The following is a 25,528-nucleotide window of genomic DNA, read 5'->3' on the forward strand; positions in this document are numbered from 1 at the left end:
GAGAGTTTTTATTTCCTGAAAGAGCTGAACGAGATGAAGCACTGGGGAAGCGGAGATTTTGCCTTATGTGAGCATAGGAAACAGGAGGAGGCTGGGTGTGAATAACACGTCACTTTTGTGGGATCAACACTTGGAATGAATATGATCGGGTCTCTGGATCACAGCTAATTCTAAGCCACAGCCGATGACCCATTTATTTCAAACACATTACACAATATTTTAAAGCACAAGAGATAGTTATCTAAAATTCATTTCAATGAAGTAACATGGGGCGCTTAAATGTGAAGTGGTTTGAAGTAGTTTTCATTTTTATCATCAGAGCGATGCTATGAAATGGGTAGAACAGAGATTTAGGCCCATCGTAAAGTGAGGACACTGAAGCACCATGAATGAATGAATAAATAAATGAGGTCATTCCGCATTTGTTCCAAAGGGCACAGGCTTGGTTAGCACAGCTGGGACTAGACTCCTGCCTTATGTTTGATTTCTGCCACACTGCTTTCTTTTCAGGAAGCCTCTTTCACATAGAGATGAGACAAACCACCCTCTCCCCCTTGCAGCCATCAGCTTCTAGCTATTATCCATCCAAGGAGCCACCTCCTGTCCCTACTCACCCCTTCCTTTGCATACCATGGCCACTAGTCAGGCCCAGCCCTTTCTTATCTCTCACCTGACTGTTTAGGGGCCCTGGTCTCCTCTTTTCCATATATCTTATACACGGATGCCTGGCTAATCAGTCTCAGGGATAGCTTTGAGAACTTCATTCTTCTGCTCAGAATTAAATGGAAAATTCTTGATTTGGTATTCATGGCATCCTGGTGCTAGTCCCCCCTCCTGCCTCTCCAGCTCCCTCTCTACACTTGGAGTCTTCTCCAGCCAAACTGGAGTCGATACTAAAATATGCCATCTGCTGTTCTTCCTCTAAACCTTGACTCCAGCTGCTACTTTTGGAGCAGCCCCACCTGCTTACCCATCTTGCAAAGCTCAGCTGCAGTCCAATCACCTTCATGAATCCTTTGGAGATCCCACGACCAGGTGTGATCTCCCCTGTGAATTTCCTGAAGCATATTTTTATAACTTCCTGAGAGCATTGCTGTATTACTACAATTAGGTCTAGTTCTAGCCTTTAATCTCCTGAAGGATAAGGAATTGTTTTTCAGTTGCTCAGTTCTGTCCAACTCTTTGCGACACCATGGACTGCAGCACGCCAGGCTTCCCTGCCCTTCATTATCTCCCAGAGTTTACTCAAACTGATGTCCATTGAGTCAACAATGCCATCCAACCATCTTATCCTCTGTCACCCCTTCTCCTCCTGCCCTCAGTCTTTCTTCAAGGTCTTTTCCAATAATTCTTCTCTTTGCCTCAGGTGGCCAAAATATTGGAGCTTCAGCATCAATCCGTCCAATGAATACTCAGGGTTGATATCTTTTAGGATTCACTGATTTGATCTCCTTGCAGTCCAAGGGACTCTCAAGAGTCTTCTCTAACACCACAGTTTGAAAGCATCTGTTCTTCAGCGCTTAGCCTTCTTTGTGGTCTGACTCTCACATCCGTGCATGACTACTGGAAAAAACCATAGCTTTGACTATATAGACATATGTATCTTTAATTTTGTCTATCTCCTCTGCCCCTACTCCAGCATCAGTGAGATGTTTGCCTTACTGCTGAGTCTTTGCTTGGTGCACATGAGCTGTCCAGTGTTAATCACTGAGTCTGAGATCCCAAATTGGTGCTCACAGCTGACATAGTAATATTGCACATGTTTTGTTTGGCCATTCTAGAGTTGTTGTTGTGTGTGTTAAAACACATAAAATATAAAAGTTTCCATTGTAGCCATTTTTAAGTGCATGGTTCACTGGCATCAGTTACATTCAAGGTGTTGTGCAAGCATCACCACTGTCTATTTCAAAAGTGTTTTTCATCACCCCGAACAGAAACTCTATAACCATTAAGCAATAACCCTCCAACCCCTGGTAACCTCTTACCTACTTTCCGTCTGTGGATTTGTGTCTTCTAGATATGTCACATCAGTGGAATCACAATATTTGCACCTTTGTGTCACTTAGTATAACATTTTCAAGGTTTATCTGTGTTATAGTATCAACACTTTGCTCCTTTTCATGGCTGAATAATATGCCACGGTGTGGCTGTACCAGATTTTATTTGTCTGTCGATGGACATTTTCACGTTTTAGCTATGGTGAAGAATGCTGCCGTGAACACTGGCATAAAAGTATCCATCTGACTCTCTGTTTTCACTTTTTCTGAGTATATACTTAGGGATGAAACTGCTGAGTTATATGGTAATTCTATGTTTAACTTTTTGAGAAACCCACCATAGAGCTTTTAAAATTCAACTTTCTTAACAACTTTAAAAAATGAAGGATTACACATAAAATCGGATTTTTTCCCCCCTCAACTTCTCTTGAAAAAAATGAGAAAGTCTGAAGTCTGGCTGTCCTGGGTCCATGTCTCTGTTTGGTATGTTTTGTTTTTAAATTTTTTTTTTGGCTGCCCAGCATGTGGGGTCCTAGTCCCCTGACCAGGGATTAAACCCATCCCTCTGCACTGGAAGGGTAGAGTCTTAACCACTGGGCCTCCAGGAAGTCCTGGATTCGTGTCTCTGTAGAGATATGATCTGCTGGGAATGAGTGGGGAACATCCCCATCCCCATCTGCTGGGAATGAGTGGGGAACATCCCCATCACTATGGGGAACATCCCCCTGTGGATGGGATGTCTGGTCTCCAGCTCAGCAAGGTCCTTACCCAGCTGGTGTTAGAGGTTGGCACTCCCTATCTGGGCCCAGTCCTGCTCCCCTCCCTTCATTGTGGCTTCCCCACCCTCCCTTATGGGTGCTGTTTCCCTCCTGTGTTGGCACTCACCCCATATTATTATTTGTGTACATGCCATTCCTCTCCCCATCTAGGCTGTAACTGTCTGATAGCAGAATACCTGTCTTTTTATCTCTGATTTGCCAAAGCTGCCTGGCACATTGTTTATACCCAAAGTCTTATATTAAAATTTAAGTTGAATGACTTAGGTTTAGGGCAGACCTAATATTATGATTATGACTGACTGAGTCACGCAAGACTGCATTGTCGCATGTTATAAGAAAAGGGGAAAAGCCTAAAATTGGGGAAATGAATTATAGATTACAGGCAATGCGGGAAGGGCTAACCACTTCCTCATGTAAAATATTTCTTCCCTAGAATTTTCTTTTTTATCACTCTAGGCTGTAGTTGGATGAAAATCATCTAAAAGATGATTTATGGGAAACCGAAACTGAGGTATAATACAGAACATGTTATTAAGAAATAGAACTAAAGTGTAAGGTCTAGGGACTTCCCTGGTGATCCAGTGGTTGAGAATCCTGACACCAATGAGTTCCATCCCTGGTCCGGGAAGACCCCACGTACCCCAGAGCAAATAAGCCCAAGTGCTGCAACTGCTGAGCCTGTGCACCTAGAGCCCATGCTCCACAATGAGAGGAACCAGCTCAGTGAGAAGCCCACGCGCCGCAGCTAGAGAGCAGCCCCCGCTCGCTGCAGCCAGAGAAAGCCTGCACGCAGTGCCAAAGACCCAGCACAGCCAGAGTAAATAAGTGAGTAATAAAAATGTGAAAAGTATAATGTCTGTATCCACATGTAAGAAAATACATTTGAACCCCTACCTCACATCATAATGTAAAAAATAACTATTGGTGATGTAACCACTATGGAAAACAGTATGGAGTTTCCTTAAAAAACTAAAAGTAGAGCTACCCTATGATCCAGCAGTCCCACTACTGGGCACTTATTCAGAAAAGATGAAAACTCTTAATTTGAAAAGATACATGTACCCCAGTGTTTATAATAACAGTATTCACAGCAGCCGAGACATGGAAACAGCCCAAGTGCCCATGAACAGGCAATTGGTTTAAGAAGATGTGGGATGTATGAACAGCGGAGTACTACTCAGTCATGAAAATGAGTGGAATAATGCCATTTGCAGCAACGTGGATGGATCTAGAGATTCTTACTGAGTAAAGTAAGTCAGACAGACAAAGACAAATGTCATATGACATCACATATATGTGAAATCTTAAAAGATGATACAGATGAACTTATTTACAAAACAGAAGTAGAGTCACAGAGATAGAAAACAAATTTATGGTTACCAAAGGGGAAAGGGGATGCTTTTGAACTGTGGTATTGGAGAAGACCCTTGAGAGTCCCTTGGACTTCAAGGAGATCAAACCAGTCAATCCTAAAGGAATTGGGTCCTGTATATTCATTGGAAGGACTGATGCCAAAGCTCCAATACTTTGGCCACCCGATGCCAAGAACTGACTCATTGGGAAAGACCCTGATGCTGGAGAGATTGAAGGCAGGAGGAGAAGGGGATGGCAGAGGATGAGATGGTTGGATGGTATCACTGACTCGATGGACATGAGTTTGAGCAAGCTCCAAGAGTTGGTGAAGGACAGGGAAGCCTGGCGTGCTGTAGTTGATGGGGTTGCAAAGAGTTGGACATGACTGAACTGAACTGAAAGGGGAAAGGGATAAATTATGAATATAAGATTAACAGATATAAACTACTATATGTAAAAAAAAAAAAAAAGCAACAAGGATTTACTGTATAGCACAGGGAAGATCCCTTGGAGGAGGGCATGGCAACTCTCTCCAGTATTCTTGCCTGGAGAATCCCATAGACAGAGGAGCCTGGTGGGCTACAGTCCAAAGGGTTGCAAAGGTTGGACACAATAGAAGTGACTTAGCATGTACACACACACAACTATATTTAATATCTTGTAATACCCTATAGTGGAAGATAATCTGAAATAAAAAAATATATATAACTGAATCACTTTGCTGTATACCTGAAACTAATATAGTATTGTAAATCAACTAAATCTCAGTTAAAAATAGACATCATCTAAATGTAAGAGCTAAAACCGTAAAACCCTTAGTAGAAAATATAGGAATAAATCTTTGAGTAAGGCAATGTTTTTTTTTAGATAAAGCGGAAGTGACAAAAGAAAAAAATACATTGGACTTCATGAAGTTGAAAACTTTGTGTTTCAAAGGACACCAGTGAGAAAATGAAAAAGCTCACAGAATGGGAGAAGATATTTGCAAATCGTAAATCTGAGAAGGAAATTGCATCCGGACATAAAGAGCTCTGACAACTCAACAGTAAAAGGACAACCAACCCAATTAAAAAATAGGCAAAGAATCTGAAGAGGTATTTCTTCAAAGAAGTTATACCAAGAACCTGAAAAAGTTTAACATCAGTTATTGAAGAAACATAAATCAAAACTACAAGATACCTACCACTTCATACTCACTAGGATGGCTATAATAATTTAAAAAAATTATAATAACAAGTTTTGGAGAATTTACGGAGAAACTAGAATTGTCATCCATTACTGGTAGGTTTGTAAATGGTGTAGCCACTTTGAAAAACAGGTGGTTCCTTGAAATATTAAAATGGCATTACCATGGGGTCCAGCAATTTTACTCTTAGGTCAACCAGCAAGAGACATGAAAACATACATCCACATTAAAACTTGTACACAAGTGTTCATTGCATTGTTGCTCATAATAGCCCCAAATTGGAAGCAACTCAAATTTCTAACAACTAATGAGTGGATAAACAAAATGCAGCATATCCACGCAATGGAATATTATTCAGCCAGAAAAAGGAATGAAGTATTGATAAGTAACATAGTATTGATCTGTAACATAGATGCATCTTGTAAACATTATGCCAAGTGAAATAAGTCAGACACAAGAGATTACACACTGCACTATGATTCCATTTATGTTAATATGAAATGTTTACATTAGGTAAATCTATAGAAATAGAAAGTAGCTTAGTAGTTGTCTGGAACTGGAGGGCAGGGGCAGTGAGGAGCCACTACTTATTAGTACAGGGTTTATTTTTGGGGGTGATGAAAATGTTCTAAAACTGGGTCATAGTGATGGTTGCACAACTCTGTGAATATATTGGAAACTACTGAACTATAAAAACCAGAGAAGAAACAGAGGCCCCAGACATAAAGTGCTATTCATTCCTTTTACATAACTAATAAAGTACACAATACTCAAAGATGACCAACAAAAAAGTGTCTAAAGTCATTTAGACTAAAGCATTTACAGATGACCTGGAATGATGTGTTGAGTTAGCTTTTAAATGCTCCAGGCATCCTTCCATGCAAAATACACTTGGGTGGGGGTTGGATGAAATCAAATGGACAGAATGTGGATCGTTGTTGATGCTGGAGGATGGGCACATGGAGTTTATTATACTGCTCTATTTTTGTGAATGTGAATTTTTTTTCCCCATAATAAATTTAAAAAAAAAAGCTGAGACGTCATACTGTCTTTGTCTGGGGTGCTCCCTGTGGAGAGCTGTGACTGTGGACTCCACCGGGTTCTCTCCAGGCTCGTGTACCCACGTGGACGAGGAGGGATGAAAGGCCAGGGCAGTTGGGGATGTGTTAGTTTCCCAGGGCTGCTATACAGCGTTCTGCAAACCCAGGGGCTTAAAACAACAGAAATTTATTCCCCCGAAATTCTGAAAGCTTACAAGTCTGAACTCGAGGTGTCAGCAGCCTCTCTCTGAGCCGCCGGGGGAGGATCCTTCCTTGCTGCCTCTAGCTGGCAATCCTTGGGGTTCCGGGCTGCCAGATTGCACCCCTCCCACCTCTGCCTCTGTGAGCACGTGGCCGTCTCCCCGCCTCTCTTCGAGTGGTCTTCCCTCTGTGTGTCTGTCTCCAGCTCTATTTTCCCAACTCCCTGGGACACACCCCTAAAGGAGTGTGACCTCATCATAACTTGATCATCTCTGCAAAGGCCCTATTTCCTGAAAGGCCACATTCTCAGGGAGCAGGGGTTAGGACTCCAGCGTGCCTTTGGGGGCAGTTGGGGAGACAGATGAACCCCTGCAAGGGCGCAGGGCAGACCACGCAGAAGGAAGAAGACAGTTCCCAGCAGCGCACGTCCTACTGCTGGGTCGTCAGCGGTCCCTCCCTCAGGCGGGCCACAGTGGACACCATGCTGGCGATGACTAGACCTGAGCAAAACGCACCCCTCCCCCTGCCAGCTTTATCTCTCCCAAACCCAGACAAGCCTTTTCTGGGACCCGTTTCCCACTTGGCAGCCTTGACTGATGAGTGACGCATCTGGACGCTTCCAGTCCATCCTTTCACCAGAAGGTTCTTGGGGATAATTCTGACCATCATTCACTTGAGATAAAGCTCAGAAGTCAGTTTCCTCCTCTCTGACACAGACAGGCACGGTACGTTTAGAGTTTATCTTGTGAGCTGGCTGCTGCAGTTATTTTAGACTCTCCAGTTAAATTGACCCAGAAATCATTCCTCCTTTGAAACTTCCTCTGAAATGCTATTCCCTCCAACTTTTTAACTGAGGATTACATTGTGCTGTTGTTTGCTCTGCAGTCTTACTCTGGCCTTTGAGCAAAAGCAGTAACATCAGACCTCCATGTTAGGTGGTTCTTCTTGTTGTTGTTCAGTCACCAAGTCATGTCTGACTCTTTTGCGACCCCGTGGACTGTAGCCCGCCAGGCCCCTCTGTCCATGGGATTTCCCAGACAAGAATACTGGAGTGGGTTGCCATATCCTTCTCCAGGGGATCTTCCTGGCCCAGGGATTGAACCTGTGGCTCCTTCATTGGCAGGCGGATTCTTTACCACCAAGCCATGTGGGAAGCCTGGTGGTAAAAGAATTTGCCTGCCAATGCATGGTTCGTAAAATATACATAACTTTATTCTAGTAGCTAAGATATCTGGTAATTGCTGTGTAGTTCCAGATACTCACTTGAAGAGTTTCCTGGAGGCAGGCAGGCTCCTCTGTGCTCAAGACTGTGTGGCCCTCTGGCTGTTGGTGACTTTGCAGAGGACGTTGGAAGGAATAGAGGTAGGAGGGGAGAGGGCTGGGCCTGGGGCTCCTTCATGGTCTCCACAGCCATCTTTGACTTGGATTTCGGGTCTGCTTGATATGACTGATTTTCAACCTGTCTGTTTTCATCTCACAGGGGGATCAGGAAAGGCCTGAGTGGGAAGGAGTTGATGCTCTTCAGAGGAGAGGAAGGGGGGAGGCTGGCCTGACCCAGATGCAGGGAGATGATGGCCAGAGTGGACTTGGGCTCTGGTCTGGAGCTTAGAGGTATCGTTGGGGCCCCAATCCCTGTGTACAAGTGTGATACACAGCATCCAAACAAGGTGGACAGTGGTGTTTTCAGAGCATCCATGTACTGCCTGGGTCCTCAGGGTGAGGCGCTCTGCTCTCCAGTCTTCGTGCCTCGGGTACCTGTCAGCTGCCCTGAATTTCTGTCATGTGTCTGAGACTAATTCATTCTCTTACCTTGGGTGGGCTCTTCTATCTTGCTCTTTAAAATTCGAATTTACAAAAGATTCTGTTTTACAGTAAACCCCATTTCTCCCTCCTCTTCCAGTGCAATTAATATACTATATACAATTCGTAGAAAGTCTGTTTACAACAGCCTCTGTAAGAAGATCCCTTTTCTTGAAAGCACAGACATGAATAACAGAAAGGCTCAGAGCCCGTTGATGGTTCACTTATCACAAGCAATATTTAATGAGATAGAATTAATTGCACCACTACAAGGGCCTGGGACTAAGGTCCTAGGAGCTTTTTATAACTGGATTGAAAGGATCCATAGACTTACCCCTGACATCCTGTCAGAAGCTCATGTAATCCACAATAGAACCAAGGGGATTTTTTTTTTTTTTTTAAACTATCTGTTAAAAAAGGCCTTCTGTGGTGAGCCCATTATTTCCTTTGTTAGTTTGGATCAGAGTCTAATAGCCCCAACATGTCAACGTTGCTTTGTGCTCTGGCTATGATTTGAGTCTATTCCTTTTATGTCTTGTTCTCAGTGGAGGTGGAAAAGACACTGTCGTCTACGACGTATGTGTACCTGTTAAATTCCTAAGAACCACCGCTAACTCGCACATGAAAATAATTGCCACCTTCTTTCCCAGTGTGTGTTTCTGACCTCGTGGTTATTTATTGTTTTCTGTTGTTAGCTTTGATTTCTGTTTCTTTTAACAAGTAGCAGCTCATTGTGTTCACGTTGTAATTTCTTTGATTTGTTTTGCTCATCTCCCTTTTCTCGAAAGACAGAGAAGAACGTGTTCTATCAATTGCTGAAAACTCTGTGAAGACAGATTGAAGGAAAGGGGTGGTGATACCTTATAGGTGACCAGAAACCCCCAGCCTTCTTCAGGCCAGGCCACAGCCCGACAAGGGCTGCGTGCTATTTCAGAGCTTTGCCCTGAGCCTAGTTGTGGGGGTTTAGTAAACCTAATGTACCTTGGGTTACCTGGAGTACTGAGTCAGCATTTGCTTGTTAGTCTGTGGACTTTATCCCAAGTTCTTGCCAGTATCCTTAAGAATCTAGCTCAGGGGTCCGCAGTCCCCAGGCCCAGGAAATGGGCCACACAGTAGGAGGTGAGCAGTGGGCAAGTGAGCACACCTTCATCTGTATTTACAGTCACTCTCCATCACTCGTATTAACACCTGAGCTCTGCCTCCTGTCAGATCAGCAGGGCATAATAGATATAATGCACTTGAACCATCCTGACACCATTCCCTGTCCCCCCACCCCAACCTTTCCCTCTCCTCCCCCTTCCCCTGCCCGTTGGTGAAAAAACTGTCTTCTAGGAAACCAGTCCCTGGTGCCAGAAAGGTTGGGGACCACTGATTTTGCAGGTTCCAGATGAGCGGCCCTGCAAGAGTTTAATCTGCTGCTTTTAGCCTGAATAACACCTCGTGCCCTGCAGTGCAGTTTAAAAACATGGGAACATAGGACCTACCTCTGTACACTTTGTGGGGGCTCTGAGGGGCCTCCTGTACCACTGGGACGACCATTCCCCTGGGGCAGGGGTTCCAGGCGTGGCTACGGATCATCACCAGGGATCACCTGGAAGGCTTACAAATATCTAACAAAATGTTAATAGCCATGAATCTCTTTTCATGGGTATTAGAAAAAAACAGTTCAGTTCATCTCAGTCACTCAGTCATGTCCAACTCTCTGCAACCCCATGGACTGCCGCATTCCAGGCTTCCCTGTCCATCACCAACACCCAGAACTTGCTCAAACTCATGTCCATCGAGTTGGTAATGCCATCCAACCATCTCATCTGCTGTTGTTCCCTTCTCCTCCTGCCTTAAATCTTTCCCAGCATCAGGGTCTTTTCAGATGAGTCAGTTCTTCGCATCAGGTGGCCAGAGTATTGGAGTTTCAGCTTCAGCATCAGTCCTTCCAATGAATATTCAGGTCTCATTTCCTTTAGGATGGACTGTTGGATCTGCTTGCAGTCCAAGGGACTCTCAAGAGTCTTCTCCAACACCACAGTTCAAAAGCATCAATTCTTTGGTGCTCAGCTTTCTTTATAGTCCAACTCTTACATCTTTACACATGACTACTGGAAAAACCATAGCTTGGACTAGATGGACCTTTGCTGGCTAAGTAATGTCTTTGCTTTTTAATATGCTGTCTAGATTGGTCATAGCTTTTCTTCCAAGGAGCAAGTGTCTTAATTTCATGGCTGCAGTCACCATCTGCAGTGACTTTGGAGCCTAAGAAAATAAAACATAACAAACACATAAACCCCAAGATAGGAACTTTCTTCTCAAAAGGACTCAGAGTTTGAAAGTGAGCCTATTTTTGAAACTATTAAATAGGTGAACACAGAGGCAGCACGTGGCGAGAGAGGCCATGAAGGCGGGATCGCAGACCTCAGGCGGGGAGCCCCCGTGGTGGGAGTGCAGAGACCCTGGGCCCTCGCTCTGCCCATCACCCCCTTCTCTCTTGGCTTTTCCTCTTTTTCCTTCTTCTCTCTCTAAGTTTCTCCTCTTCTGGGCTTGTTCCTACTCTCCTTTCTTCCTCAAAGCATCCCTGGTGGTCCTCTGGGTTTTAAAAGGGAAATGGAAGAAAGCTCACATTTACTGCTCTTTCATTATTTGCTGGAAGGTTACAGACATAATATTAGCAAGACATTGGTAAATTCTTGAGAGTGCTTCTCAGATTTTAAAATGCCTCTGATTAAGAATCATCTGGAGAGCTGGTTAAAATGCGGATTCTGGTCCAGTAGATCTGGGGTGGGGCCAGGAAGTTTGCATTTCTAACAAGCCCCCTCCCCTGGTGGCTCAGTGGTTAAGGATCCGCCTGCCGATGCAAGAGACTCGGGTTTGATACCCGGTCCCAGAAGATCTCCTGGAGGAGGAAATGGCAACCCACTCCAGTGTTCTTGCCTGGGAAATTGGACAGAGGAATCTGGTGAGCTGCAGTGCAAGGGCTCGCAAAGAGTCAGACACGACCTAGCAACTGAACAGCAACAAGCCCCTGGGTGAGGCTGATGCTACTGGTCCGTGGTCCACACTTGGAGGAGCAAGGATTGAAAATGTGGCTCTACTTCTCTCTTAGATAAGGATGTTTGTAGGAAGAGGATGAGCTCTGAGATCACTCTTTGGTCTACAGTGAAACCAATATAATGATTAAGAACTCTGTTTACAAGTCCATGTGTCTTGCTCCATGGAAGGAATATAAGATGTTTCCTCATACTGACTGACCCTGGAGGAGGAAGTGGCAACCCACACAATATTCTTGCCTGGGAAATCCCATGGACAGAGGAGCCTGGTGGGCTGCCATCCGCGGGGCTGCAAAGAGTTGAATGTAGTAGAGCGAACATGCGTACTGACTGAGGTGGTTTGTAATGAAAACTTTGGACTCAAACTGTTGCTGAGGCGCTGCCAGGGGAAACAGTCACACAGGAGGAACGCGAAACCTAATCTCACTGTGTGTGGATGACGAGCTCGAGCCTTGGAGAGCTAGGACAGGTTCTATTTCAGCCCCTTGCTCAGGTGACAGGCCAGCCCCGGCCTGGGCAGGCAAACCAGGGTGCCCTTCTCCATGCAGGACTGCTGCGGGCCCTTTCTCTGGGTAGAGATAACGGATTGTTGAACTGATCAGAGTATCTTGGTGTGTTCACATCAATTTGGTTGTGACAGCCAGACCCACCAGTGAGTTCTGAGGGTTACAATAGATACAGCGTTTAGGAAACAAGCCAGCTACATACAGTAGGACCCCGATTGAGGTCATATTAAAAACGGGACTCGATTCAGGGCCAGGCTATTTTAAAGGAATGGACCCTTGATGTTATCTCACCTACAGAGATCAGAGAGAGATGCTACTCTGTGGCCCTGCAGTTTTATAGTATCCTTTCTGTTGAGGCAGAAAAATCTACGGAAGCTAAAAAGCAAGGCCATATTTTTTTTTAAGATTCAGCTGGAGCCAGACACTAAGCGAAAATCAAGCCCTTCTGTTGACACAAGGAGCCACATGATTGCAAAATATCGAGTGCTAAAACGGTTCTTGGAGACCACCTATCATGATGGTGTTTAATTTTTGGGGGAGGGGGCGGGTATTGTTATAGTCGGGACTCTATTCCACCAAAACTACACACATTCACAATCTTCCATGTCATTTTCAGGGGTTAGTATGTGCTGGCTGTGTTACTAGTTGCTCAGTTGTGTCTGACTCTTTGCGACCCTGCAGACTGTAGCCCGCCAAGCTTCTCTGTCCATGGGGATTCTCTAGGCAAGAATACTGGCATGGGTTGCCATGCCCTCCTCCAAGGGATCTTCCCAACCCAGGTCTCCTGCATTGCAGACAGATTCTTTATCGTCTGAGCCACCAGGGAAACCCAAGAATATTGGAGTGGGTAGCCTATCCCTTCTCCAGGGGAATCTTCCCAACCCAGGAATCAAACCAGGGTCTCCTGCATTTCAGGAAGATTCTTTACCAGCTGAGCCACAAGGGAAGCCCAGGGGTTAGTGTCAGTTTAGTTCAGTTCAGTTCAGTTACTCAGTCGTGTCTGACTCTTTCCAACCCCATGAATCGCAGCACGCCAGGCCTCCCTGTCCATCACCAACTCCTGGAGTTCACTCAAACTCATGTCCATTGAGTCAGTGATGCCATCCAGCCATCTCTTCCTCTTGTCGTCCCCTCCTCCTCCTGCCCCCAATCCCTCCCAGCATCAGGGTCTTTTCCAATGAGTCAACTCTTCGCATGAGGTTAGGGGTTAGTGTATTCCCTTGCAAATCCACAGATTTCAGGTTAAGCGTCTCTAATGTAGTATACTTCCGTCTTTTTGTAGATGAGAAAGTTAACACTCAAACAGAAGGTGGTTGACCATTGGTCTCATAGCAATGCTTGTGGTAAACTAACTAGACAAGAGGATTGAAGTACCACAGATGTCCACAGGGAAACCAGGGGTGCGTGTCTGCACATAATATATTCCTGAAGGTCCCAAACAACAAGTGCCGAGAGTTTTTTTGAAGTTTTGGCTGGAAGAATCCCAATATTTAGCCAAATCACATTTGAAGACAAGAAGTAACTGAACCAAAAATGTATGGGACCTAGACTTTATGATCCATTCAAAAGACCTAAGTGAGAAGCCCTACTGCTAGTTGATAGCTGTGTGCTAAGCTGCAACTTGGGGTGTTTTTTAAGGCAGGTAATACATTCCTTTCAAAATTTGCAGTAACATACCAGTGTGAATCTTCCACTGCACCCGCCCCCCAACATTCTTTAGTCAAGATGCCTCATGGAAACAGAAGTCTCAGTTTGGCAGCACACTTTAGGGTTCATCCCCTGACACAATCCCTGGCATCGTCTGGATGCTCAATAAGTATTTATTTGAATAAAGGGTTTGTTTCACACTATTACAGGTCTCTGGAGATGAGAGATGTAGAAAACTAGAGAGCCACCAATACACAGTAAGTACAGAAAGGAAAGTTGGGGTTCCGAGTGACGGTTTTAGAGTCTTAAAAGCATAATGTTGAGCAAAATAAGCCAGACACAAAAGATGATTCCACTTATATGGAAAACAAATATGGGCCTTATGAACCTGTGCTTTCAGTAACTGGAATTCTGGTAAGATGACTTTGGTGAGTGGTGGTTTGGTTATGGAGGACATGTGAAAAGGGGGCTTCTAGAGTTTTGGCAGTGTTTCTGGGTCTGGGTGCCAGGTATACCTGTAGACTCACTTTGTGATATATAATTCATCAAATGATACTCCTATGACTTAGTACTTTTTTCCTTCCAGTTTTCTTGAGATATAATGACATACAGCAAGTATGTTTATGTACAGCATAGCAGTTTGACTGACATATGTTATGAAATGGTTTCACCATAAATGTAGTAAACATCCATCATCTCATATCAATACAAAATTAAAGAAATAGAAAAAATTTTCCAGGTGATGAGAACTCTTAGGATTTACACTCTTAACAACTTTCATATATAACATACAGCAGTGCTAATTAGATTCTTCATGTTGTTACTTTCCGTCCCTAATTCTTACTTAGCTTATAACTGAAAGTTTGTACCTTTTGACTGCCTTCATCCCCCTGCCACTGGTAACCACAAATCTGATATCTTTTCCTATGCATTTGTTTACTTATATTTGAAGTATAATTGACCTCCAACACTATGTTAGTTTCTATTATACAACCCAGTGATTCAATATTTCTGTACCTTTCAAAATGATCACCATGATAAATCTAGTTATGATCAATCACTGTACAAATGTATTGCATAGTTATTGATTATATTTCCCACCCTGTATGTTTGATACCCATGACTCATTTATTTTGCAACTGAAAGTTTATTATTATTTTAAAATTTTTATTGGAGTATAGTTGATTTTAAATGTTTTAGTTTTAGGTATACAGCAAAGTGAATAAATTATGTATATATCCACTTTCTTTCAGATTATTTTCTCATATAGGCCATTACAGAGTATTAAGTATAGTTCCCTGTGCTGGATAGCAGGTTCTTCTTATTTATTTTATATATTCAGTTCAGTTCAGTTCAGTCACTCAGTCATGTCTGACTCTTTGCGACTCCATGAATTGCAGCATGCCAGGCCTCCCTGTCCATCACCAACTCCTGGAGTCCACTCAAACTCATGTCCATCAAGTCGGTGATGCCATCCAGCCATCTCATCCTCTATTGTCCCCTTCTCCTCCTGTCCCCAATCCCTCCCAGCATCAGGGTCTTTTCCAATGAGTCAACTCTTCGCATGAGGTGGCCAAAGTACTGGAGTTTCAGCTTCAGCATCAGTCCTTCCAATGAACACCCAGGACTGATCTCCTTTAGGATGGACTGGTTGGATCTCTTTGCAGTCCACAGGATTCTCAAGAGTCTTCTCCAACACCACAGTTCAAAAGCATCAATTTTTCGGTGCTCAGCTTTCTTCACAGTCCAACTCTCACATCCATACATGACCACTGGAAAAACCATAGCCTTGACTAGACGGACCTTTGTTGACAAAGTAGTGTCTCTGCTTTTTAATATGCTGTCTAGATTGGTCATAACTTTCCTTCCAAGGAGTAAGCATCTTTTAATTTCATGGCTGCAGTCACCATCTGCAGTGATTTTGGAGCCCCAAAAAATGAACTCTGACACTGTTTCCACTGCTTCCCCATCTATTTCCATGAGGTGATGGGACCAGATGCCATGATCTTAGTTTTCTGAATGTTGAGTTTTAAGCCAACTTTTTCACTCTCCTCTTTCACTTTCATCAAGAGGCTTTTTAGTTCTTCTTCACTTTCTGCCATAAGGGTGGTGTCATCTGCATACCTGACGTTATTGATATTTCTCCCGGCAATCTTGATTCCAGCTTGTGCTTCTTCCAGCCCAGCGTTTCTCATGATGTACTCTGCATATAAGTTAAATAAGCAGGGTGACAATATACAGCCTTGACGTACTCCTTTTCCTATTTGGAACCAGTCTGTTGTTCCATGTCCAGTTCTAACTGTTGCTTCCTGACCTGCATACAGGTTTCTCAAGAGGCAGGTCAGATGGTCTGGTATTCCCATCTCTTTCAGAATTTTCCACAATTTATTGTGATACACACAGTCAAAGGCTTTGGCATTGTCAATAAAGCAGAAATAGATGTTTTTCTGGAACTCTCTTGCTTTTTCAATGATCCAGCAGATGTTAGCAATTTGATCTCTGGTTCCTCGGCCTTTTCTAAAACCAGCTTGAACATCTGGAAGTTCACGGTTCATGTGTCGTGTATATATGTCAGTCCCAATCTCCCAACTGCAGTTGAAAATTTATACCTCTTAATCTCCCTCACCTAGTTTTAAAAAGATTTTATTTTACATTGAGTATAATTGATTTACAATTTTGTGTTAGTTTCAGGTGTACTGCAAAGGGATTCAGTTATACATGTACGTAGATCTGTTCTTTGTCAGATTCTTTTACCAGACTTAGCCATTTTTCATATGTGTTGTACTTCAATAAAAATATTCATTAAAACACACACACACACACACACACACACACACAATGACCATTGCTTTTCAAACTTGAAAGTACATACAAGTCAACTGGGAATCTTATTAAAATACAAAATTCTTACTCTTTTGGCCTTGGGTAGGACATGAGAATCTGCACTGCTAGAGACTGGCATCTTCAGGATCTTTCCTTAGAGAGATCCAGAGGAAAGTGTCCCGGGCCCCTCTTGACCTGCGGTGAAGGAGTCAGTGTGCAGAGATGTTAACCTAGAATGTTATTAACACCCAAAAAGTGGTTTCCAAGACCAGCCCATAGTTGGCTGGACTGTGATATCTGCTTGCTTTCAGCACCTTTGTGGAGGCTTTTCTGACTGCTGGGTGGTGATCAGAGCCTAAAGTTGGGCCATTCGAGAAAAGTGACCAGCTAGTTTCCAAACTCTGCAGCTCACGTTAGGGATCTTGGCCTGTCTAGACCATAGAAGCCGCCAGCTTACCCCCAAAGGGCGCACGGAGGGTAGTGGGGGCCTCGCTCCCTCTCCATCCACACGCACGTGAAAACCGGATTGCTAGCTAGGAGTGCCATGTGAGTGCACTGGACATCCCAGCTCCTCTGTGAAGCTCTGCAGGATACAGATCCGTAAATGCCAAACTTATAGCAAGAAAAACCATGATTGGGGCTGCGGCTTCCCGGTGGCTCAATGGTAAAGAATCTGTGTGACAATGCAGGGTACATGGGTTTGATCCCTGGTCGGGGAAGGTTCCACGTGCCACGGAGCAACGAAGCTCAAGAGCTGCAACTACTGAGTGCACATGTCTAGAGCCCTTGTTCCACAACAAAAGAAACCACTGCAGTGAGAAGCCTGAGCACCGCAACTGGAGAAAGCACGTGTGCAGCAACCATTAAAAAATGAACAAACAAACATGATTTTGAGGGACAAAAATCAAGTCACACACAGTATGATTCCTTTCATAGAAGCAGTAAAGCCAGGTGAAGCTAGTCAATGCCTTGTTCAGGGATAAAGATGTACGTAGTAAAATATAAAGAAAAGACAGGAGATAACTACTAGACACTAAGGAGGCAGTGTTCTCTGGGAACAGGAAAGGAAGGAGGGGCCACTCAGGGCCTTCCAAAGTATTAGTAATATCCTGTAGTTTCTGCTAGTGTTGGGTTTATCACCAGGGATCGAACCCATGCTCCCTCCATTGGCAGCGCAGTCTTAGCCACTGGACTCCCAGGGAGGTCCACAGCTGTGTATTCTATTATTACTCTTTAGACTGCCCAGCGTATACACATTCTGTCCTCTCACTTGTATGCACTGTTCACAGTCTAAAAGTGAAAATGCACTGTAATACCTTAAGATAACATTTTATGTTGAAATTTCCTTATGCTTACAGATAAAGAATTAATCTCAAAAATATACAAGCAACTCCTGCAGCTCACTTCCAGAAAAATAAACGACCCAGTCAAAAAATGGGCCAAAGAACTAAGCAGACATTTCTCCAAAGAAGACATACAGATGGCTAACAAACACATGAAAAGATGCTCAACATCACTCATTATTAGAGAAATGCAAATCAAAACCACAACGAGGTACCATTTCACACCAGTCAGAATGGCTGCTATCCAAAAGTCTACAAGCAATAAATGCTGGAGAGGGTGTGGAGAAAAGGGAACCCTCTTACACTGTTGGTGGGAATGCAAACTAGTACAGCCACTATGGAGAACAGTGTGGAGATTCCTTTAAAAACTGGAAATAGAACTGCCATATGACCCAGCAATCCCACTCTTGGGCATACACACTGAGGAAACCAGATCTGAAAGAGACAAGTGTACCCCAGTGTTCATCACAGCACTGTTCATAATAGCCAGGACATGGAAGCAACCTAGATGCCCATCAGCAGACGAATGGATAAGAGAGCTATGGTACATATACACAATGGAGTATTACTCAGCCATTAAAAAGAATACATTTGAATCAATTCTAATGAGGTGGATGAAACTGGAGCCCATTATACAGAATGAAGTAAGCCAGAAAGAAAAACACCAATACAGTATACTAATGCGTATATATGGAATTTAAAAAGATGGTAAAGATAACCCTATATGCGAGACAGCAATAGAGACACAGATGTATAGAACAGACTTTTAGATTCTGTGGGAGAAGGTGAGGGTGGGATGATCTGAGAGAATAGCATTGAAACATGTATCTTATCAAGTGTGAAACAGATCACCAGTCCAGGTTTGATGCATGAGACAAGTGCTCAGGGCTGGTGCACTGGGATGACCCAGAGGGATGGGATGGGGAGGGGGTAGGAGGGGGGTTCAGGATGGGGAACACATGTACACCCATGGTGGATTCATGTCAATGTATGGCAAAAACCACTACAATATTATAAAGTAATTAGCCTCCAACTAATATAAATAAATGAAAAAAATTCCTTGTGCTTGACTCTTTTTAGGATATTCTGTTACTCAGAAGTTTTTGACATAACATAGTAAGCTGGCAACTATGATTTTTTGGAAGGACACTTTATTTTGAGATTCCACTCCTCTTACTTTTTGGATATTAAATGGCCCTTTTCTTTGATGACATTTTACTGAAATGTTGGTGATAGTAATATTGATTTAAAACCAAAAAATCCTTACACGTTAAATAACAAATTGACAACTGTAAATCATCCCCCATCCCCCTCACAACCCTGCCGCCCCAGTCCCTTCCTTTTTTAAAAGTTAACTTGATCTGTGACATTCAGAAGACTGGGAACTGCAGGTTTAGAGAACTTTTCTTTGCAAAAAGAAGACATTGCCCTTCAGCTCTAAGGTGTTTGAAAATAAGAGAAAGAAAGAAAGGGAGGGAGGGAGGAAAAGAGGGGGGGAGAGGGATAATGCCTGGAGAAGATGAAAAGGATGAGTAGACTCTTGTAAAATTTTTTTCAAAGAGCTTTTCACATTCTCAGATACGTCATGTATTAGTTTGGCAGTCTTTTTTGTGGTCTTAAAAGAAGGAAATGGAGTGGGCGAAACAGAACTGCCATATGTCATGTTTAGTAGGACGCCAGCAAGTGGAACTGTGTAGCAACTTTATTTTCCCCACGATGGAAGCAGTGTGTTTGTACCCTGCTACCAAGTAGCGGTATTCACCGAATCCAAGAGGTAGAAGAGAATTTGGAGGTAAGTAACAGCTATTACAATAACCTGCATTTATTGACCTTTTAGCTTTGTGCCCTGTGTGAATACTTCACTGAAACCAGCCCATTTAATCCTCTCATCAGCTTTAAAGGTAAGTGCTTATCCCATTTTGTTTTATATGATTTCTTGTTGTTCAGTTGCTAAATCATGTCCGACTCTTTGCAATCCCATGGACTGAAGCACACCAGGTTCCTCTGTTCTTCACTATCTTCCAGAGTTTGCTCAAATTCATGTCCGTTGTGTCGGTGATGCCATCTAACCATCTCATCCTCTGCTGATTCTTTCTCCTTTTGATGTCCATCTTTCCCAGCCTCAGGGTCTTTTCCAATGAGTCAGCTCTTCACATCAAGTGGCCAAAGTATTGGAGCTTCAGCATCAGTCCTTCTGTTACTGAAAGATGTGTGGAGTCCAGCTGCTTGCCACTCAAACACCAATAAATAGTCCAGGTTGGTAGAAAGGGAAGTTTGCTTTATTACAGATGCCAGCAGCTGGCAGGGGGTGAGGCCGACGTCATCTTGGTTGTTTTAGGTACAATTAACCTTCAATTGCAAGGTCCATTTGTTCCCATTTTTTTTGTGGTCAATTCTCAGAATTGTGGCAGGTCATGTTCTGGGTACAGTCTGGTCACCGTGTGGTTAACTTCTCCACCTCGTGATTTGGTGTCTATAAGACAGCTCCCAGGATATGGCTCAGAATATTATCTATAGCCCTTGAGGAAAAAACACTCAAGGTCCTTGACTATGCTTAATGACCATATTATTATTATTTACTCTTCTTTGACTGTTTTCCTTTGTTTCTGCATTTCCCACTTCTCTAATTACACTTATTCTTTGAGTAAAATTTTCCACAAACAAAAGGCAGACAGAGGACATAGTGGGGATGAGGGGAAGGACCATAAGGTCCTGCTCTATTTCACTTCCAATGAATATTCAGGGTTAATTTCCTTTAGGATTGACTGGCTTGATCTCCTTATTGTCTAAGGGACTCCCCAGAGTCTTCTCCAGCACCACAGTTCAAAAGCATCAATTCTTCAACGCTCAGCCTTCTTTATGGTCCAACTCTCACATCCATACACAATTACTGGAAAAACCATAGCTTTGACTATACAGACCTTTGTTGGCAACATGATATCTCTTTGATGACTCACAGTTTTATTTAAATATACACATATTTTAGAGGAGGGTAATTTTAGATTTACAGAACATTTACAGGTAGTACAGAGAGTCCTCATGTACCTTCATCCAGATCCCCCTAGTGTTAACGTCTTATATAACCATGGTAGGTTAACTCAATATAGATTTTAATTAGGATTTTACCAGTTTTTCCACTAATGTCTTCTTCCTGTCCTAGAACCCAATAGAGATAGAGCATAAGATTTCCCTGGCAGTCCCCTGGTTAAGACTCCGTGCTTCCAGTGCAGGGGGCGCCGATTCAATCCTTAGGAAACTAGAATCCCACATGTGGTGCAGCACAGCCAAAATAAATAAATAAATAAATAAAAGCACAGGACTTCCCTAACGGCTTGGTGGCTGGGAGTCCGCCTGCCAACGCAAGGGGTATGGGTTTGATCCCTGGTCTGGAAGATTTCACGTGTGGTGGAGCAGCTGCCTCCGAGAATTGCGACCACTGAAGCCCGTGTGCCCTAGAGCCTGTGCTCTGCAACAGAAGCCACTTTGATGAGAAGCCCACAAACCACAATGAAGAGTAGCCCCCGCTCACCACAACTAGAGAGAGCACGTGGAAATCCAACAAGGACCCAGCGTAGCCAGAAGGAAAAAAAGGGAACACTATTTCACTGTCCTGTCTCTTTGGGTCCCTTTGATCTGTGATGGTTTCTTAGTCTTCCCTTAAAATGCAGTGCTTAATTACAAAAACTTCAAGTCCAAAGGAAACAATCAACAGAGGGAAAAAGGCAACCTACAGAATGAGAGAGAATATTTTCCAACTATATTAAGGGATTAGTATCCAGAATACATAAAGAACTCATACAACTCACCACCAAAACACCCAGATAACCTAATTAACAAATAGGTAAATAGACATTTCTCCAAAGAAGACATGCAAATAGCCAACAAGCACATGAAAAGATATTCAATACCATTAATCATTAGGGGAATGAAAATCAAACCCCAGTGAGATTCACCTCAAAACCTTTAGGATGGCCACAATCAAAACAAACCAGCCAACCAATCAAATTAAAAAAAAACAAACCAAGTGTTGATAAGAGTGTGGAGAAATTGGAAACCTGGTGCACTGTTAGTAGGAATGTAAAATGGTGCAGAAACCATGGAAAACAGAATAGAGTTGCCTCAAAAAATTGCAAATAGAATTACCATACAATCCAGAAGTACCACTTTCAGGCATATGTCCAAAATAATTGAAAACAACATCTCAAAAAGGTATTGGCACACGCAAGTTTACTGTTATGTTATTCACAATAGTCAAGAGTTACAGAGTAGTTACACTGGGCCACTTCCACCAAAGAAGGGGCGGAGTTTTTCCTTACTAGAACTCTTACTCGGGTTTTAGATGTACCTTTCCTGCCCACAATACTTCTGTCAAAACTCCCGTCCATGCACTTTCAGAGTGCCTTCTCCACCACCAAGGTGTTCCACATAGCATCAGTTCTGACCAGAAGCTCTTCTCACTGCCAATGAAGAGAGACAGTTGGCTCATACTCATGGAGTTCATTGGTCTTAGCATGTTCCCCGTTATCTGGAGGGAGCTGGCTTGATAGAACTGTCGGACGGCTACGTCGCAATGTGGGTAAGGAGGAAGAGAGCTGGAGAGCCGAGGACCCCAGGGCACCTCTTAGAACGACAGCGTCCTGTGACGTCTCTGTGAGCTTTCCCGTTGCAGTTCCCTTTGGTGGTTGGAAGCGATTGGGTTTCAGATTGAAGGATGGGTGACTTACCTGTGATCTTCCAGCTTCCCTCCTGGACTTTTACTTCTCCAAATGTAGGGTCTGAGTACATTGTAAATCCTTTACACATTAACCCAGCAGTTGGCAAACTACGGGTCATGGGTCAAATCCAACCTGCCATCTGTTTTTGTAAATAAAGTTTAATTGGAACACAGATGCACCTGTTCATTTACATATTATCTGTGGCTGCTTCATGACTAAGTTTTGTAGGTCTGACAAAGACCATATGGCTCCCAAAGCCTAAAATATATTTATTATCTGGCACATGAAAAAATTCACCACCGTGCCCCTCCCTACCGCCACTCATACCCGGCAGTCATGTTTCTCTCACTGAAACTCGGCTGAAACACATAGCCAACCCAGACATCAGTGTGGCAGGTAAAAATATCCTGCCTCTAGTAAGAAGAGCTCTGAAGTTACAGAGAAAGGGCTTGGGTGCAGGGAGAGCTGAAGAATTAGAAACTAATGCATTCTACCATATATAGTAGTCTGAATCTAAAGTCTATTTTTTTTTTAAAGAAGGTGAAACAAAAATTTGCTAAAATGAAATGTTTCTTCACCACAAGAGATGCTAATTCCTAAAATAATCTTTGAAGTCTAAAAAATTATGAATTATGGTAACTGTCAGAGGCTTGAATCCACTAGTTTTTGAAATCACATTTCAGTTTCGGATAGACTTGTTTGCTCCAAACTGTAAAAGATGAAGTGATAATGCTGCTTCATTGCCTCCCTTCTCCCCTTTCCTCACTCCCAGTGTTTGTTTGTACTGTTCTTCCTTACATCCTATTTTTCTATTTAAGTGGATTAAGTGCCTACCATCTATGCCTCTGTGTGATGTCCCTATTCTGGAATTCTTTATTTTGACTCATCTCTTGGCTAGATTTCATCATCAATACTTTTTTTTTCAAGAAGTGACTATAGTTTCTGAATTATTTCATGTTTGAGAGTGTTTGCCTCTTGCTTCCATGTTGGTTTGATTGAATGTGACATTCTTAGGTTACACTTTCCTCTCAGGTCTTTTTAGATCAACTCTGTGTCTTCTCCATAGGAAAAACCATGGTTTTATGACTGCTGGAAAAACCAGCAGTCGTGTACAAATGTGAGAGTTGGACCATAAAGAAGTCTGAGCGCTGAAGAATTGATCCTTTTGAACTGTGGTGTTGAAGAACATTCTTGAGAATCTCCTGGATTGCAAGGAAATCAAACCAGTCAATCCTAAAGGAAATCAATCCTGAATATTCACTGGAGGGATTGATACTAAGGCTGAAGCTCCAGTACTTTGGCCACCTGATGTGAAGAACTGACTCATTGGAAAAGACCCTGATGCTGGGAAAGATTGAAGGCAGGAGGAGAAGGGGATGACAGAGGATGAGATGGTTGGATGGCATCACTGACTCGATGGACATGAGTTTGAGCAGGCTCCAGGAGATGGTGAAGGGCAGGGAAGCCTGGCATGCTGCAGTCCATGGGGTCACCAAGAGTCAGATATAACTGAGTGAACAACAACTGTGTCTTCTGGCATTGAATGTTACTATAAGGGAGTCTGAGACCAGCTTGATTTCCCCCCCTCCTTTGAAAGTGATGTTTTTATTTTATTTTTTTCCACCAGAATGTCTGAATAATTTTTTGCTTTTGGCTGCACCACACAGCTTGGGGGATCTTAGTTTCCTGATCAGGGATCAAACACAGGCCCCAGGCAGTGAGAGTGTGGTGTCCACTGATCCACCAGGGAATTACTTGAACAATTTTTTTCCTTTAAATCTGATGTTCAGAATCTTAAATAGGACATGTCAGTGTTAGTTTTACTAAAACAAGTTTTCCTAACATATATACATGACTTTTTCAATCTTTAAGTTTTTGTTCAAGTCAGATATTTTGCTGTTATATCTCTGAATAATTTTAAGTTCCTTTTGTTGAAATCTGTACACAAGGGGTATCAAATGTCCTTAAGTTAGAACATCTCTGGCTTCTATCACATTCTTTCTAATCTCTTCAGCCTCTGTGTCTTTTCCCTGTGCATCTGTTATCTCAAGTCTCTCTTCCAAGATGCTAATTTGATTTTCAACTGTGATTATTTTATTATTTTCTGTTCTAATTTATTTATTGTATATATAATCATAGTATTTCAGTTTTCAGCTTATTTCCTTAGCTCTGCAACCTCCCTTTTCATCTCATCCTGTTACTTTATAGCATTGTTTTTCAGTTCTTGTTTTTATTAAATTAAAGTCATCCTACATTATCCTAAAATGCAAAGCACTTACAGAGAATCGTCTCTCTTATTTGGGTTCTAGTCTCCAGGACTGTGAGATAATACATTTCTATTGTCTAAGCCACCCAGTTTGTGCTTTGCTTTGGCAGCCCTAGCAAGCCAATACTGGAGGTCCTCCATGTACAGACATTCAACTTGCAACCTTTCAAAGATGCGAACATGCATTCCAACAACATCAAGCCCTGCCCGCGCTCCCCTACGGCTGCTGATGCCCTCGGCGCGGCCGCCGCGCGCCTCCTCCCCTCCTCCGGTCAGTGACGCCGGGCCCTGTAAGCCGGCTGTCGTCCTGTGCTACTCTGCTTTTCAAGGTCCTGTGCCGTAAGATTGAAAATGCCTTCTCTATTTTTTGTGTTTGTTTTCTAGGTATTATTTGTGTGAGAAGTATCAGTATTATAAACCTATTACAGTACTAAATAGCTGATTGTGTTAATTGAGTACCTAGACTAATTTTGTTGGACTTATGAACAAACTGTTCTTACCAACGCACCCTCAGAACAGAACTTGTCCACATGTAGGGGACTTGATGTACACTTAGTCAACTTACTTAACATTCCAACCTGACCCCAGGACTCTGTCTCCCTCTTCTTTGCTCTGTTTTTCTTCTTTGCAAGTTGTATCCTTCTAGTATGCAGTGTAATCTCCTTATTTATTTTGTTGCCCGTCTCCCCCGACTAGAGTGAGGGCAGGGACTTTTGTTTTAGTTCACTGTTGTCTGTAGGGCTTAGCACATAGTCATGTCCGACTCTTTGCAGCCCTATGGATTGTAGCCCATTAGGCTCCTCCGTGCATGGGATTTTCCAGGCAAGAATA

General features: G+C 43.1%; 1 protein-coding gene across 2 annotated transcripts in view; it reads left to right on the forward strand.

Moving 5' to 3' along the window:
• The window catches only part of SLC37A3 (solute carrier family 37 member 3), a 91,420-nt gene extending 66,286 nt beyond the window's left edge, over positions 1-25,134 (forward strand). Inside the window, exons 17-19 of one of the 2 annotated variants that reach the window (XR_011486741.1) lie at positions 19,554-19,617; positions 19,837-19,972; positions 23,498-25,134. The gene's annotated coding sequence lies outside the window, so the exon portion shown is untranslated. Of the gene's footprint in view, positions 1-4,996; positions 6,325-19,553; positions 19,618-19,836; positions 19,973-23,497 lie in introns of those variants that run through there. The other variant, XR_011486742.1, reaches the window with a different exon arrangement.
• Positions 25,135-25,528: the final 394 nt, after the last annotated feature.

The sequence above is a fragment of the Odocoileus virginianus genome, chromosome 1, assembly GCF_023699985.2.
Source record: "Odocoileus virginianus isolate 20LAN1187 ecotype Illinois chromosome 1, Ovbor_1.2, whole genome shotgun sequence".
In the NCBI taxonomy this organism is placed as follows: domain Eukaryota; kingdom Metazoa; phylum Chordata; class Mammalia; order Artiodactyla; family Cervidae; genus Odocoileus; species Odocoileus virginianus.